Here is a 15,255-nt window from a genome sequence, read left to right as displayed (position 1 = left end):
AGCAGATGAAGGAGAACCTGGAAGGCAGCCAATGGACATATTTGTTTGTTCCCCCAATGGCCTCTTGCCCGAGTTCACCGTCAGATCTTGTTGCACGTTTGACGGCGTTAATTGTACAAGACAACAACGTTGAACGCTTCCAGCAAAGTTTTGGAATGGGGTCAATCATGAATGTGCAGGTCTAATGGATTGCGATGTAAGGCGCACATTTGTAAACATTTCAATGATAATGCCCTTATAAGGTAGAAAATGATTGGACAGAGAACCTGGCACCTGGAAAACTTGTATTGTTTGAATTCGCATGCATGTGGTCCCTATCGCTTTTTCCTGAGCACATTTTTACCCTTGTAAACATCAAAGTCATTTAAAACAGGTGAAGACGAACACTTCTAAGAGGTTCTAATTAGAACGAGTGAGCAAAACCATGACATAACCGATGCGGTGTTTGTCTGTGTGTTGTCTGTCTGCGTGATCTGCAGCAGATGTGTGTTTGCAGATACCGCTGGTCCGAATGGGCCGCTAACCACAGACGCGATCTCAATGCGCGGCTTTGTAGCCGCTCGGTGTGACGGTGAATGGGTTCATGGAAATGTCCGATGAGGAGCCACATTAGCGCGCATCCATGCTGATTTGCTGACTTCAGCAGGAATAGGATCTTTTCGCAAACAATAGATGTGATACATTCGCAGCTGACCTCCTTGTACTGCAAACTATTTGAGGGATTCAGTCGCAGTTTAACCCCAAAGTTTAACTTAGCTGAATTGAATTAGCAAACGCACCACAGTAAAGTGCCAGGCTGTGTAAGACGGAACAGTGGGAAACTGTCAAAAACACGATACATGGCGGCATCAGTCTAAATGAATATGCTAGGACGTATGCTAACAAAGAACAACAATGCAGTTGAACGAGAGTCTCTTGTGTTGACATACTATTTGAGAGGAGACAAAAAGGCATCAAGAAAACTGACCGTTGCAGCAAACTGCAGAATTATATTGCGGTGTTCAGAGTAAGCTAGCATTAGCATGTGCGGTTATCTTTCGTCATCTCCTGCTCGAAGGTTACAGTGTGTAAAAATGGTTAGCAGTGACTGATTTAAGAGTTTGATGGATATCAGATAATTTTTTTTTTTTTTAAAAAAACACCTGCCTTGTCATACTTGTGCAATATGTTAATATTTCAAATCAATTTACAGTTAAGCTAGTGTCACAAAAGTCAGTGTTCAAATTGACCTTATACGAGCTTAATAAGGTTAAAAATGTATAGCAGCTCCTATCAGCCATCACAGCAAACACTATAAGACAGCGGGTGCTTTGATTTTCCCGAGATAAAAACAGAACAATTCCAGATGTTTGCGTTTGAGAAAAATATTGACTGGATGCCATCCAAATCATTTTTTACAGAAGTCACAGTGAAAGTTTCCTAATAAAAAACAGCAATATAAGAGGCATATGAAATCGATCTACTTAAGTGCGAGCCTTTATTCATACCTCGCATTAAAGCACATCATATACCAAAAAAAAAAAAACTCAATCTGACAACGAACAATAAAAAATCTAGGTTTTCATACTCTTGTTAACAAAAGTAGATTTTTTATTTTTTTTAACTAATAGAAATAGTTCAAATGATTTTTTTGACGTTTATAACCGTCAATGGCAGTGAATGAGTTAATAATCACTGGGGCTCCCCACACATTGCATTTTTCCTCTTTAAGTCTGAGATCTGTTGATGGTTCTCCCTTATATAATTTACATCTCAAGCATAAAAAAAATTGGCAAATTAAATATGACACAAACTGCTGCGCTGTGATTATAATTGCAATCAAAGGAAGAGAGTTTGAGATGACTACTGTCTCATAATCTTGCTCATTAATGTTTTGGGTGGTCCAACGTCTGGAGATGATTTTTTTTAATCCCAGTTTGGCTTTGTGTGAATAGTCCACAGCTAACTTTCCTTTTTTTTTTTTTTTTTTATGACGATTTAGTCCAAAATTTTGTTCAAAAAGGTGCAATACATAAAGACAGGAGGTTATGGGTAGTCATTTGCTGGTTAGTTGGTTGGTTAGTTGGCCTCCAGGAAAGTCTTACACCCTTTTTCTTTGGTATGCTTTCATTGGGGTTGGGTGGGGTGGCGGCCATCTTTGAGCTGCCAAATCTAATGCACACTTTGTTGTCATCCAAGCACTGTAGTCATGTTTAGAGTTATGAGGCCCAGTCTGACCTCGAAAGTGCCATTCTTGTTCGATAACGTACTTTATGACTATAATGTGACCTAACTTCGTAACTGCTTTGAATTATGCGGTGAAACATGCAGTTATCATTTTTTGGGAGCGTGATGCTCATTTCGCTTGAAAAATAGCTCCGTTCAAATGGAATCTAATACATGACTTATGACTGCTAGCTCAAATCTCCTGAAAATATATTTCCGAGGAGCACATCTGAGAAGGCAGACGTGCAAAAACGTGATGGCGGAATTAATGTGGAGCAAACGTTTTAGCGCTGTCGTAAGGTTCTGTCTGACAGATACTCCTAATTTCCACAGGCGTTTCGAGGGCAAATGAATCTTTTTCCTCCAATGTGACGTCAAAGTTCCTGGCAGAGGCGAATAATCTGCTCAATTTCAAAACACCACCTATGCCTTTAAAAGTTGGCCCAGAAGACGAGTCAAGTCTCGCTGCTTGAGATTAGAACACGTTTGGATTTTGGCCACATCGGTCTGTTTCACAACAGAGTGAGTTCATGTCTTATTGGCCAAACACCTTAAAAGGGAGCAGTGGGACGATGAAGTCATTTGGTGATGCTTTTGACTAAAACTTACAGTACCGTTGCACTAAGGCTGTTCGATTGCGCTTAAATACCGGTAAAATTTATAGATAAATGAATACAAGATTTGGTACCTGGACCTTTAGTGACAACTCACCTGACTTAATCCTCCTCATCATGACACTACGACTACAAGGTTGCAATTATTATTTAAAAAAAAAAAAAGCAATAGAACATCATCTGGAGACACTTCAGAATGATAAATATCATACATCATTATTAAACGTAATTACATGCGCAGATTGCTACAGACATCTTGTTCTGACCGACCAATCAGCGGATGGAAAAATGCTGATGTTATTGTTGGCCCTCTGAGGCTGATTCCGAAGGCCCCGGGACAGATTACATAGAAATGGCTGCACATACTGTAGAGGCTGAAATCTGAAATTTAACATCCAAATACTGAAAGCATTGCAGCCAAGAGAAACGTTACATAATGAGCAAACGGTTGGGAATTAATTAATACAATTTCATGCAACAGGTTGTTAATGTGGGTCAGAAGGTGGAATGCGAAGAAATTACGGTCATTCCCTTTTTTGCAGATTGTCTGTGGCAACTTTTGCTAATGCTACAAGACTTGATCGCTGACGTTCTCCGTTCTAGCTCAAATTCCGTAAGGGTTCACTGGATCAGAGTCGTGATTATTTGCAAGTTCCTCCAAACCAGATTCATCCAGGCATGACTTTATGGACCTTACGTGAGTTATGCTACAACAACAAAAAGTTAGTCCCATAAAGTTCGAAGCCTACAATTAATTAATAATTAAAGGAATGAAGGAATGAAATGAAAGTCAAAAATCTTACTTACATGTCAAATCGAATGAACAATACTGAGCTCTCCAAGGAAAAAAAAAGAGAGAGAGAAAAAAAAAATCTTACTTACAATAATATGTCCATCACCGGGGGCGGCCATTTTACCACTTGCTGTCGATTGAAAATGACATCACAGTTGCTAAAAGCTCTAGTAATGATCAATCACGGCTATTTTCTGAGTTTTGGTCATGTGGTGTTTGCCAGCTGAGCAGTGATTGGTCACTATCAGAGCCCTGAGCAACTGTGACGTCATTTTCACTGGTTAGCAAGTCACAAAATGGCCGCCCCCCAGAGATAGATTAATTAAAAATAGTTGGATTATTTTGCTTAATTCGTTTTCCACAAACTAAATATTAATCAAAACACAATGTTGAAACTAGTGGGGGTGCAATGAATATATCATTGCAAAGAATTTTTTTGACTAATCCACCCGCTTTTTTTAGCGGCCATTTTGCCACTGACAACTAAAAATGAGTCATGACATTACAGTTGCTCGGGAATCAGGAAACGACCAATCGCAGCTCAGCTTGTGATCGTCACATGACCAAAGCCAGAAAACAAGTGAGCCATGATTGGATGTTACCTGAGCCCGGAGCAAATGTGATGTTTTTAGTCAAGTGGCAAAATGGCCGCCACCAGAGATAGATAAAGAAGAAGAAGAATTATGTTGCGGAGGCACATAGAATGTATTATTGTAAAAAAAAAAACCTTCTGTCTTAATCTGTAAGCTTTACAGGGGAACTATCAAATACTGAATTTATTAAGACATGTGTGTGGTTCTTTGGTCCTTCCTCGGGTCTCCTGACGGCCTCACGGCTCTGGCTGGGTTCTGAAGTGTTCGATTTAGGTGAACGGTATGGGATTTTTTAATAGGTTTTAGGTGAACTAATGAATACACACTCACACGCACGCACACACACGTACAAATACCAAAAAAAAAAAGAAAAAAAAAGAGAGCAATGATGATGACACGAATGAATGAACAATACTGAGCTCTCCAGAAGAAAAAAAAAAAAAAAAGATGTGTGTGGATATTTTTGTCAATATAGCATATTTTCAGAGTTTGTTCACCGTCGCCTCCAACACAAACATGGCATGAGAAAATGTTTTATCAGGCCATCCTGCCAAGACGCAAAGGGAGAAGAGCGAAATGGAGCAAAGCAACGGCAAAGTGGATGCAAAAAAACTATCCAAACAATGTGAAACAAGAGAATGTCTTAATGCTTCCTGTTGGCGTCCAAGTGTCAGCATGGGGGAACTGGAATTCACATCAGAAAAGCAGGAGCGGCCATTAATCGTGCGTGTGGATAAATTCGAAAATATCCCTGCAGGTCTCTCTCAAGTTTTGCCAAAGTGTACGGCCAGTGTCTCTCCTGTTTCTAATTTCTTTGTTCAGTTTAGCGTATATGGAGCCATAGTGTTGTCACAACCATAGTTTCCCGTCTACCGCTTCCAATAAAGATGAAAAGATTCCAGTGAAAAGCAGATCACTTGATGCAATTATTCAAACTGGATATTAAAAGAGATTTTTCTTCCCGTCGCCAATGTGGAATTACGTGCAGAGGAAAGCAAAGCAGACAGCCAGTTTGCTAAATTATTCTCAGGTGCATTCTTGTCTTTGAGGCTACATCTCTCTTCAAGAATGGCCTCAGATTGTCAAACTCCAACTTGGGTGATGATTGTGTGTTTTTCTATCAAACTAAAGCCGACCAGCAACAGCGTCAAAGGTGCTTGGGGCAAACCACAAACAAGCAATGAAGGCATATTTCTTTGAAAAGGAATTTACAAGAAGAGATGCATTTGTGAGTTCCTGGAGAAAAGCAATGCGATTTCCTCTTCATTCCTTAATGTTCTAAAAGTGGGGATCCGTTTGTGAAAAGAATGAAAATAAAGAGAAGCGGACACGCTGATGGCGGAATCCTGACCAAGACTAACAATACATTATCATAAATGACAGGATGAGAATGTAGAATTTGAAATCAATGAAGCAAATTTATGGTATCAAAACCATCCATATGGGAGAAAAAGTTGGCAAGTCTGCCTCACAGTCAGGAAGTCGGGGTTCGAATCTTCCATTGGAACATGTCCATGCGGAGTTTGCTATTATTAATTCATCCCGCATCCTCAAAACATGCTTCTTTGGTCAATAGAAGATTTTAGATAACTCGTGTAAATTGCTTTTTCAAAGAAATTTATTGATCAAGGATTGACCAATCTAAAGTAATTGTTGTTAATTAACATGTGACAGTTAAAGTCCTTGTTAACTCATTCACTGCCATTGACAGCAATAGACGTCAAAAATTAATTTTAACTATTTCTATTAGTTTAATTTTTTTTTCATGTTTGTTAAGAGTATCAAAGCCTAGATTTTTTTTTGTACATTTAGAACAGATATAAAAATTTGTGATTAATCGTGAGTTAACTAGTGAAGTCATACAATTAATTCCGATTATAAATTTTAATCACCTGTGCCCCTAATTTTTAATAATATTTTCTTTTAATATATATTTTTTTAAAATAATCTTTTATTAATTTTTTTTAAAGAAAAGATTATTAAAAATTAGGGGCATCAGGCAATTACAATTTTTAATCGTAATTAATCGCATGACTGCACTAGTTAACTCACATTTTTTTTTAATATCTGTTCTAATACAATAAAAAAATTTCTAGGTATTCATACTCTTGTTAACAAAAGTGGGAAACATGTTAAACTAATAGAAATAGTTCAAATGGATTTTTGACGTCTATAGTCGTCGATGGCAGTGAATGAGTAAAAAAAATATGTTAACATCCTTGCAAAAATGGAATGGTAACAAAAAAAATAAATAAATAAAAAATCGCTGAATATATAAAATGAGGCTTCAAAATTGGAAAACAATCAAGCCATTCTCTCTGCTCTCAAATGCTGTGGGCGTGTCTGCTGAATGTGCTGGAATCATGACATGCCACTGTCAATCAAATACCACTAATACGACCTAAAAAAAAAAGAAAAAAAGAGTTCTACTTTCTTCTAACTACACATCTGTACATGTTTCATCCCCCAGAGGCAGAATACCATTCTGAGGCAGAACATACTGACCGACCTGTGAATCAACCTCATTTTTCTTATAGGCACAATTTACAGCTTTTAATGAACCCAACATGCTTCTTTTGGGGATGTGGACGGAAAGTGTTCCACTTTGGAGGTTCAACAGTGAAGAGAAAAAAAACAACAACAACAACGTCCTTACAGTAAATGTTCTCAAGATGCTCCCATAGCAACAATGGACTGATTCACCACTCACCACTTTTCAAAGCCACCGACGATCTTTGTTCATTTGTCAGCCGCCGCCAGGCCCTTTGCGAAAAGCGCTCGGGGCTGCCAAAATGTAAAGCTCGCGCAAAAAGAATGAGAGTGTAACTGACCTGAGCTGAGCTGGGGGGCTCATTTGGCTCCACAAATGTAACATGAATGCGAACATACATCAAGAAAATGAGCCGTGTTGCGCCGACTTACACAAGAATGAGGAAGTCGATCATCAAAATGCGAGTCAATCAAAGCTGACGATGATTTTCAGATTTTTTTTTTTTTTAGCATGTCACTCGAATATTTTTAGAACCTATTAATCTATCAATTATTTAATCGATTAATCGACTAAACGGATTAATTTTAATTTTGCATTCAAGTGTATTAAAAAAAATAAATCCCCTGATTATTGTTTATTAACCGGTGATTGGTGGTTATTTCGCACTTTGTATTCATAGTGATTAAAAAAAGGGGGGGATTGATGTCGTACTATGTTACTGGTTCGCTCAATGTTTTCCAAAGTAAAAGCAGATGTTTGCAAATGTCTTATTTTGATTAAACACAGAAATAATCAGTCTTCTTCTACGAAGGACTACAGAAATCAGTCACCAATTACTGTTGAAATCTGAGGATTTGGACCATTTAAAGAAATTAAATAAAATGGCTCTGCACAATTACTCGATTATTAAAATAGTTGTCGATTAGTTTGATATACGATTACTTGTCGATTAATTTTGACAGCTGTAAAATGTTTACATGCTGATCAGCATAATCAATTTTCAGGCGACGTTGAATCATCAGTCGGTGTAGTTGGCTAATGTCGATGTCCAACACGGGAAAAAAATGTGCCGCCAGATGTTGTAAGTTGGCAAGAGAGCAACGAGATCCGAGTTACTACCCATCCTGACATCCTTTGTTGCAATTGATCTTGTTTTTCGTCTTAGTGTTCCTGTTTAGTACGCTAACATCTGCTCATTAGCGCAAATGAGGCATTGGCGTTAATGCTTGGGCTATGCGGTCATAAAACAAAGTTTAGCACTGAATAAAACCGATAATTGCACTAAAATAAACATCAATGAAGTTTTTCGAATTCGTGGAAACATGTTTTTATTTCCGTAAAAACACAACTGCCCTTCTTATGGTTGATATGTTGGAAGTATTTCCATTCCCTCGAGGCAACATTGTTTACTGATGAAAAACTGCTGCTTCTTCAACATACCAAGAAAAAGTCCTGGCCCACAAATCACCTCTGGTGACTCACGGGGGAGTCTCCGCATTCATGCCTGGAGCATCCCTCACATTTTTATTTTTTTTTTTAGCTGTAGACGTTCAAATGATACGGGGCATCGCTTTTCTCTCTTTTGTTGTTCTTGACGTCACAGTGAGTTGAATTGCTTAAAGCGTTTTGGGGTTTTTTTGCACCAAATTGCTTATTTTGACCTGCAGTCAGGGACGCGTAATTACTATGATGGACTTAAATCTGATCCAGAGTCACAATATGACACTTTCTCTTGTTGTTTTTCAGCATAATAGATGACATCTTTGTTTTGTTTTCAGACAGCGATTAACAAGAGACAGCCTTTGTGTGCAAGGATACAAGTTTGCAGCACATGCATGACTGACAGAAACAAGATCGCTTTCTTTCTTTTCTTTTTTTAAAAAAAAAAAATCTGCACCACTTTGAGCCAAAGTCTGCTTTATGTCCCCGCACGAATCTGTCTGCCTTCTAAACACGCTCTCTCCCTCTCTCTTTGGTGACCCCTCGCGCACAAACCACACTCAGAGAAGGTCTGATTTCTATCAATATTGATCAAGCGAGGACGGCTGCGACCAATCAGTCTGTGCACACTTTTCTATTTCAAAACACATTTCAGTCAGAAACCAGGCCACCTTTTCAACCCTGTCAAAGACCACCTCTGGAAGGATTCCACTTGTGATTCAGTATTGAAACTGCGCATCAACGTTGTTACCTCCGGTGGAAACTGCTGAAATGATTTATTTGTAAAAAGGGTGAGCCACGCACCGAGGAGGAAACGATATATTTCATTCCAGGATTTTTTGTGAACGGTAACTCTGTCCAAAATGTCTGCGTAATGCACAAATCTTAAGAATAAAAAGGGTTTCCAAGTGTCCTGTATTTGCTTACTTTGCAGTTCTTTGCTTCTACGTGTAAGAAGTGTTTGGTGGTCATCATTGAACTGCAGAAAAACCTTCAAGCGTCACACTGAAGTCAATTGAGTCATGTGTCAGAAAAGTTCAAGGACTGATATCAGGAAAGAAATATTTCAAACCCAAATGACAAACTAGCAGTTTTCACCAATGTTGACTTGTTACGGCAGTCTTGGAACTTAACTGACACACTTTGCACAAAAAATAAATACTTTTTTTTTTTTTTAACTGTTGGCCATGTGTGCAAATTCAGCAAATCTTGCAAAATTCCTCAAAATCAGTTATCTTATTTTTATACTTCAGTGATGGATGTTAAATTTTTAACTTCAAACACTTGATGTTCTGTTAATAAAGGCGTCTCGAAATGGTTGAAATTATATTCAATTCCGACGGCAAATAAAATCTTGTCATTTCACGGAATCACTGTATTAAAATTAAAGCTCGAGAATAATCTTTTTTTTATATATATATATATTTGGGTGAATAAAAACTTATTTTTTTCAGTGAACACTATTTTATTTTTTAACTCATTGACTGCCATAAATTCATAAAAAAAAAAAATTAAAAATTAGGGGCGACAGGCAATTAAATTTTTTAATTGTAATTAATTGTATGACTTCACTAGTTAACTCACGATTAATCGCAAATTTGATATCTGTTCTAAATGTACAATGGGAAAAAAATCTAAGTGTTCATACTCTTGTTAACAAAAGTGGAAAAAATTAATAGAAATAGTTCAAATGAATTTTTTGACGTTTATAGCCGTCAATGGCATTGAATGAATTAAAAAAGAAGAAGAAGAAAAGATCATTAAAATTTTGGGGCGTCTGGTGCTTAAAATTTAAATCGTAATTAATCGCATGACTTCACTAGTAAACTCACGATTAATCACAAATGTCATATCTGTTCTAAATGTACAATTAAAAAAAATCTAGCTTTTCATACTCGTGTTAACAAAAGAGGAAAACAAAGTTAAACTAATAGAAATAGTTCAAATGAATTATTTGACGTTTATAGCCGTCAATGGCAGTGAATGAGTTAAAGAAAATATAGAACATTTGGTACATATGTACAAATATCTTCTGTAAATCACAGTGTAACTAAGAAATTAAAACCACAAGTCTGTCCATGCTAGTCTGGCATGGAAGCATGCTTCGAGACAAACTGTTTCGTCTCACAGGAGAAGGTATTCTTCAAAAGGGGCCAGAATTATGAAATGATTACAGAAATAAATCAGCGTATTGCCTTATCAGCACTGTCAAAACGATGATATATTTTTATTCACGCGGAATGAGAATCTGAAGCCAAATGCAGATTGCAAAACTGTTCACAAGAATATTTATTGCCGTTAACGGATCATGCGAGATGTCGGCGTGTTGGAAATTCCTTATGGTTTGGATCTTCGCCTGAGCTCTTGTTCTTGATGAATGCCTCCGGGGGGGGGGGGGGGGGGGGGTTAGGGGGGGGTCTGATGGTAAAACATAAACAACTGTGGAGGTCTTTCAATATGTGCCGCTTTGTTTCAAAGTATTAAGTATGATTGATGTTGGTGTTGTAACTATTGGGGGAGTGGGAATGGTCCCTGGAGTCAAGGTCTTGACACATTGAGCTTTTGTGTGTGTGTGTGTGTGTGTGTGTGGATGGGGGGGGGGGGATGCGGTAGAAGACTTTGAATTCTGACGACAACATTCCAGCTACAAGGTCTGGCTTGCCATAAACGACCAACGTGCACCACAAGTGTCCAATGCTTTCGGGGCATTAGCACACACACAAAAAAAAAAAGAAGGAAAAAAAAGCTGGTAAATCATTTATCATCAAGTGGTATAATACAGAAAGTTGGCAGCATTAGCACAATAATTAAGCAGGCACACGTTTTCGTAGCAAAGCTTTCATGTTTTTGGCGAAATCATTCATCTTTCGTGACTCTTGTGTTTTTCAGCTTTTGACACCAATCAGTCACAATATGGCCGCTGGCAAAATGTCAACCGGTATAAAGATAATAATGTTCCGTTTTGATTGATATGTTGATTTACGGTGGTGAGCAAAGTATGCCTCACTGGTTGATGTATTGCAAATTATAACATACAATACGAATATATGAATATGAATTAAGCAGCAAAACCCACCCGCTTTTGTATCCATCTCAGGGGGCGGCCATTTTGCCACTTGCTATCGACTGAAAATGACATCACAGTTGCTCAGGGCTCAGGTAATGACCAATCACGGCTCAGCTTGCGAACGTCACATGACCAAAACTTGCAAACGCCATGTAACAGGTGAACCATGATCAGTCGTTACCTGAGCTCTGTGATGCCATATTCAGTTGACAGCAAGAGACAAAATGGCCGCCCTCTGAGAATGGTTGGATTTTGCGTAGTTATTTTGCCACATTGTGTCACTCCGACCGTTTGACCCCACCAGTAAGATGAAACAAGCGCACGTGTTCGTTTTGTGTGAGCATGTGAAACAAATTTAAAGGCTGAATAATAATTTAACAATATGTTTATTATTGTGGTTGTTATCTGCAGCGGTGTGGAGCTGCGAAGCAGCTGTTTCTCATATTTTTGACTCTCTCATGTCCTCACTAGTATTTTACTGAGGTAACCAAAGGAGCTCTCATTATGATGCAGTACTCTTCTACACCACTGCAAACTACACCCACAATAATAATACAATTAAAAAAAACATCCATCGACCTATGTGTTGAGTCAATGTGTCTTTTATTATATTAGCAAAATAATAATTTAGGGAAACAATTCACATTCCATTGTGATACAATCAAGTGTCATTGCGCAACATCGGTGATACTTTTAATTTGTTTACGTGTCATCGCGAGATTGTCATTCAATTGTTTCACGCAGCCCCCTGCGTGCATGTCCTCGTGAAGCACATGTGGTTACTGTACAACCATTATCAGATTTTTTTTTTTTACTTGATTTCAAGTCACAATACAAAGCAGATGGGTGCTAGCTTTGAAAAAAAAAGTACCCTATAAGAACTATAATGCATGTCTGCCGGCTTTGCTGAATCATGGAAATATTGTCATACTGTACTTTCAAGTGGCAGACTCACAGTTGGTTTTATTGGTGAATCACTCTTCTTTGACCCACATACTGTATCTTATTATCTTATTAAACGTGAACCGGATAATTATACAAATCATACCACAAAGTAAAATCCAGTATATAATACGCCACTCTTGAAAAGCAGCTTTCTGTTGTTGTTTTGTTTTGAACTCATTCGTTGCCATTGACGGCTATAGACGTCAAAAGATCGAACAAAGACGACATTTTCATTCGTGGTTGGTCTAAACAAACGTGCCGCATTGTCCAATCAGCTCTTAGTATTGTACAGAATGTTCCGCCTTTCCCGAGCAAATCAACGTGGATCTATCTGGCTATTGCCAGATTAGGTGTCTACTTTAATATTGTAAAATTTTCCTCTTCTATTCTATACTATTGAGTTAATTACAACACTTAACTAAGGAGCCTGTGCTTTTATCTCCAGGTTTAGTAAAAAAAAAAAAACAACACTACTTAAATCGTGCGGATGGGCGTGGCCTGATTCAGATCTTTTCTGTGTCATACAACTGGCTGCTGATAATGTTTGCAATATTTGGGCTATTTTGGAGGTCTGCAGTCTTCCTAGTTGAAGGCAGGAGTTGAAAATGGACACGTCTTACAAAATTGCACAGTAGACAGAATCCACAGGCTTGTCAAGTGCGCACACGTCTTGGCTGATATTGATCTTTTTGCGTCCTTCACTCGACGCCCGTTGACCCGCGGGCTATGCCTGGCCGACTGCCAGAGGCGTCACTCAGGGTTCGTACGAAAACGGATGCGGATGTCTTCGTTAAGGCTGTCAGAGCAGCTCGGAGACGTCTTAGCGCAGGTGTGGTTTGGCTCTGTGCCAATGTGCCAGATTAGGAGATGACATAAGTGCCTAAATTCATGTCAACACAGGACAGAGTGCTTCATTCGAAGCATTCGCTGTCGTCGCTTCGTACACATAAAACAGAGCTTTTCTGGAATTACCCCGCAGGGATTACTCTTCGTGAGAGGAGGTGGGGTTTTTTTTTTTCATTCTAAAATGATGCATAAACTTGAAATTTAGAGTACATAGGGTACCGAGAAACCCCTAACATAAAGCCCGAAGCTGCTATTCAAACCCTGAACCTCAGAGGTGTGCTGCCGATTATTATAGGATTTAATCAATCTTCGTCATCATAATAATTTATGATTGAGAATCCCACAGAGTTTGATTCTTTCTTTATGATCATATTTGTGACTCAGACCACTGCCCCCCCCCCCCCCCAAAAAAAGAGGACTTTGCAGTAAAAGTGCACAAATATTTGTTGAGAAAGCAGAGAAAACGGGCTGGCGTATTCCGTCCCCGCCCTGCGCATGAGACTACAGTGAGCTTGTTACATTCCTCACGCAGTCCCAGGGCGCTGTAACCTTGTTGTGTTAGGAGCAAAACACTGTCACTGTTGCACTCACGCTCAAACTTCCGCTTGCTGACAACATGGCAGAAAGGCTGTTTGGATTTTGGAGATGAAAAGAGCTGTTAAAAAAACAAACAAAAAAAAAAAAAGATGCAAAAGTGCGAATGTGACTTACACAAAACAGGTGTGAATGGTCTGAACCATTTCCATACACTATGCATTGTTTTCATACCAAACCAATTGAAAAAAAGCCTGTTTTCTCCCAATATGCATTTAAATGAGCGCATCACTGTATAAAATAAATAAATAAATAAAAAACCTAGTAAAGTTTTTTTCACTCAGAAATTCTAAGTAAGGAGAGTTTTTTTTTTTTTTTTTTTTTTTTTAAAGCTACTCAAGGTTTGAGGAACAATCGCACATCCTTCCGTTTTTTGCCAGTCTACTACCTGAGCCATGCCACTCCGGCTGCGTGTTAGTCATACTGATGGTGTCAGTTGGAATCCTTGGGACCTCCAAGGTCTCATTTTGGACACACCAGCAATGCAGTACAGTGGCAAACGGCAAGAGTGGCATGGCTCAGGTGGTAGAGTGGCTGTCTCCCAAGAGTTCCTTCTTCAATGCTTGAGTACCGTAACTAAAAAAATGTTTGTTTTTTTAAATGTACTCAAAACTCTCCCTGTAAAATTTACTTAATACTTAATTTCTGAGTGAATTTAATTATTAAGCAATTAGCCAATAAATGCCCATCGAGGCTGTTTTTTTTTTTGTTACTTAATTGTTAACCTCTGATGCAAACTTGCCAGACTTTTAAAAAAAGGTAAATAGTTTATACATACTGGTGTATTAACTATTACATGATCCTGAAAATAGTTGTTTTTGTTCATTTTGTGAAGCTGGGGCATAAACCTTACATCAGGTAGTGAATGCACTGAAAGCAAATTTAAGCACAATTTCATTTGTGATCATCACGCTTGGGAAAAAAGAGAAAAACACATAGAAAGAAAAATCCCATCCGAAGATTAAAATGTCATCAGTCTTCCTTTCAACGATGACAGGCGCGTTTTTGGATGAAAGGGAGCTAACTGAAGTGGTTAATTTACAAAATAAAAAAGTGGGTCATTTGGGAAGTGACTCATTGCGTGAGATGAGTCCTAGAATATAAAATCCATCGCAACCCACAAGAGCAGGGAAATTGAACTGTTTTTCTATGACTGTTTTGGCTGTTGTCTGCATGTCTACAACACATAATTATCATCTTGGAGAATATCCTGTTATTTGTTTTGTTTTTTTGGCATAGCCACTAGTGGTTGATAGTTTGAAAGGTAGCGCCGCACGGAAAGGCAGCAAACTTATTTAGACACCAGAGCAGGATGTTTGGATGTGTGTGGCTTTGCTTTTACATGCACTAAAACACATTATTCATAAACAGATTGATTGGCTCTCCTTGTGTTAGTTTTCAGCCCATTGAGATTAAATGGAGTCATTGCGGGGTGGATAAGAGCGATGATGTTTTTGTACTCTGTATTCTTCCTCACCGGCTCTTTGTCTGTTTTGGCGTCAAGCCTGGAAGCCATCATCAACACCTCAATGTCAACTATTTGTCAGGGGGAAAAAATCGAAAACTAATCAGGCTTAATTATTTCCATACGTTTGGACAATTAGCTTCAATTTAGTTTAGTGGTTGTGTTTTTAAAACCAGCAATTTGAATTTAAAACGTTTTCCTC

General features: G+C 38.4%; 1 protein-coding gene across 1 annotated transcript in view; it reads right to left on the bottom strand.

Moving 5' to 3' along the window:
- The window catches only part of snx19a (sorting nexin 19a), a 48,741-nt gene that overhangs the window by 11,208 nt on the left and 22,278 nt on the right, over positions 1-15,255 (bottom strand). The gene's annotated exons all lie outside the window — the stretch shown is intronic.

The sequence above is a fragment of the Vanacampus margaritifer genome, chromosome 16 (genome assembly GCF_051991255.1).
Source record: "Vanacampus margaritifer isolate UIUO_Vmar chromosome 16, RoL_Vmar_1.0, whole genome shotgun sequence".
NCBI lineage: Eukaryota > Metazoa > Chordata > Actinopteri > Syngnathiformes > Syngnathidae > Vanacampus > Vanacampus margaritifer.
Note: the sequence above shows the minus strand (reverse complement) of the source record. Positions and strands in the feature narration are given on the sequence as shown.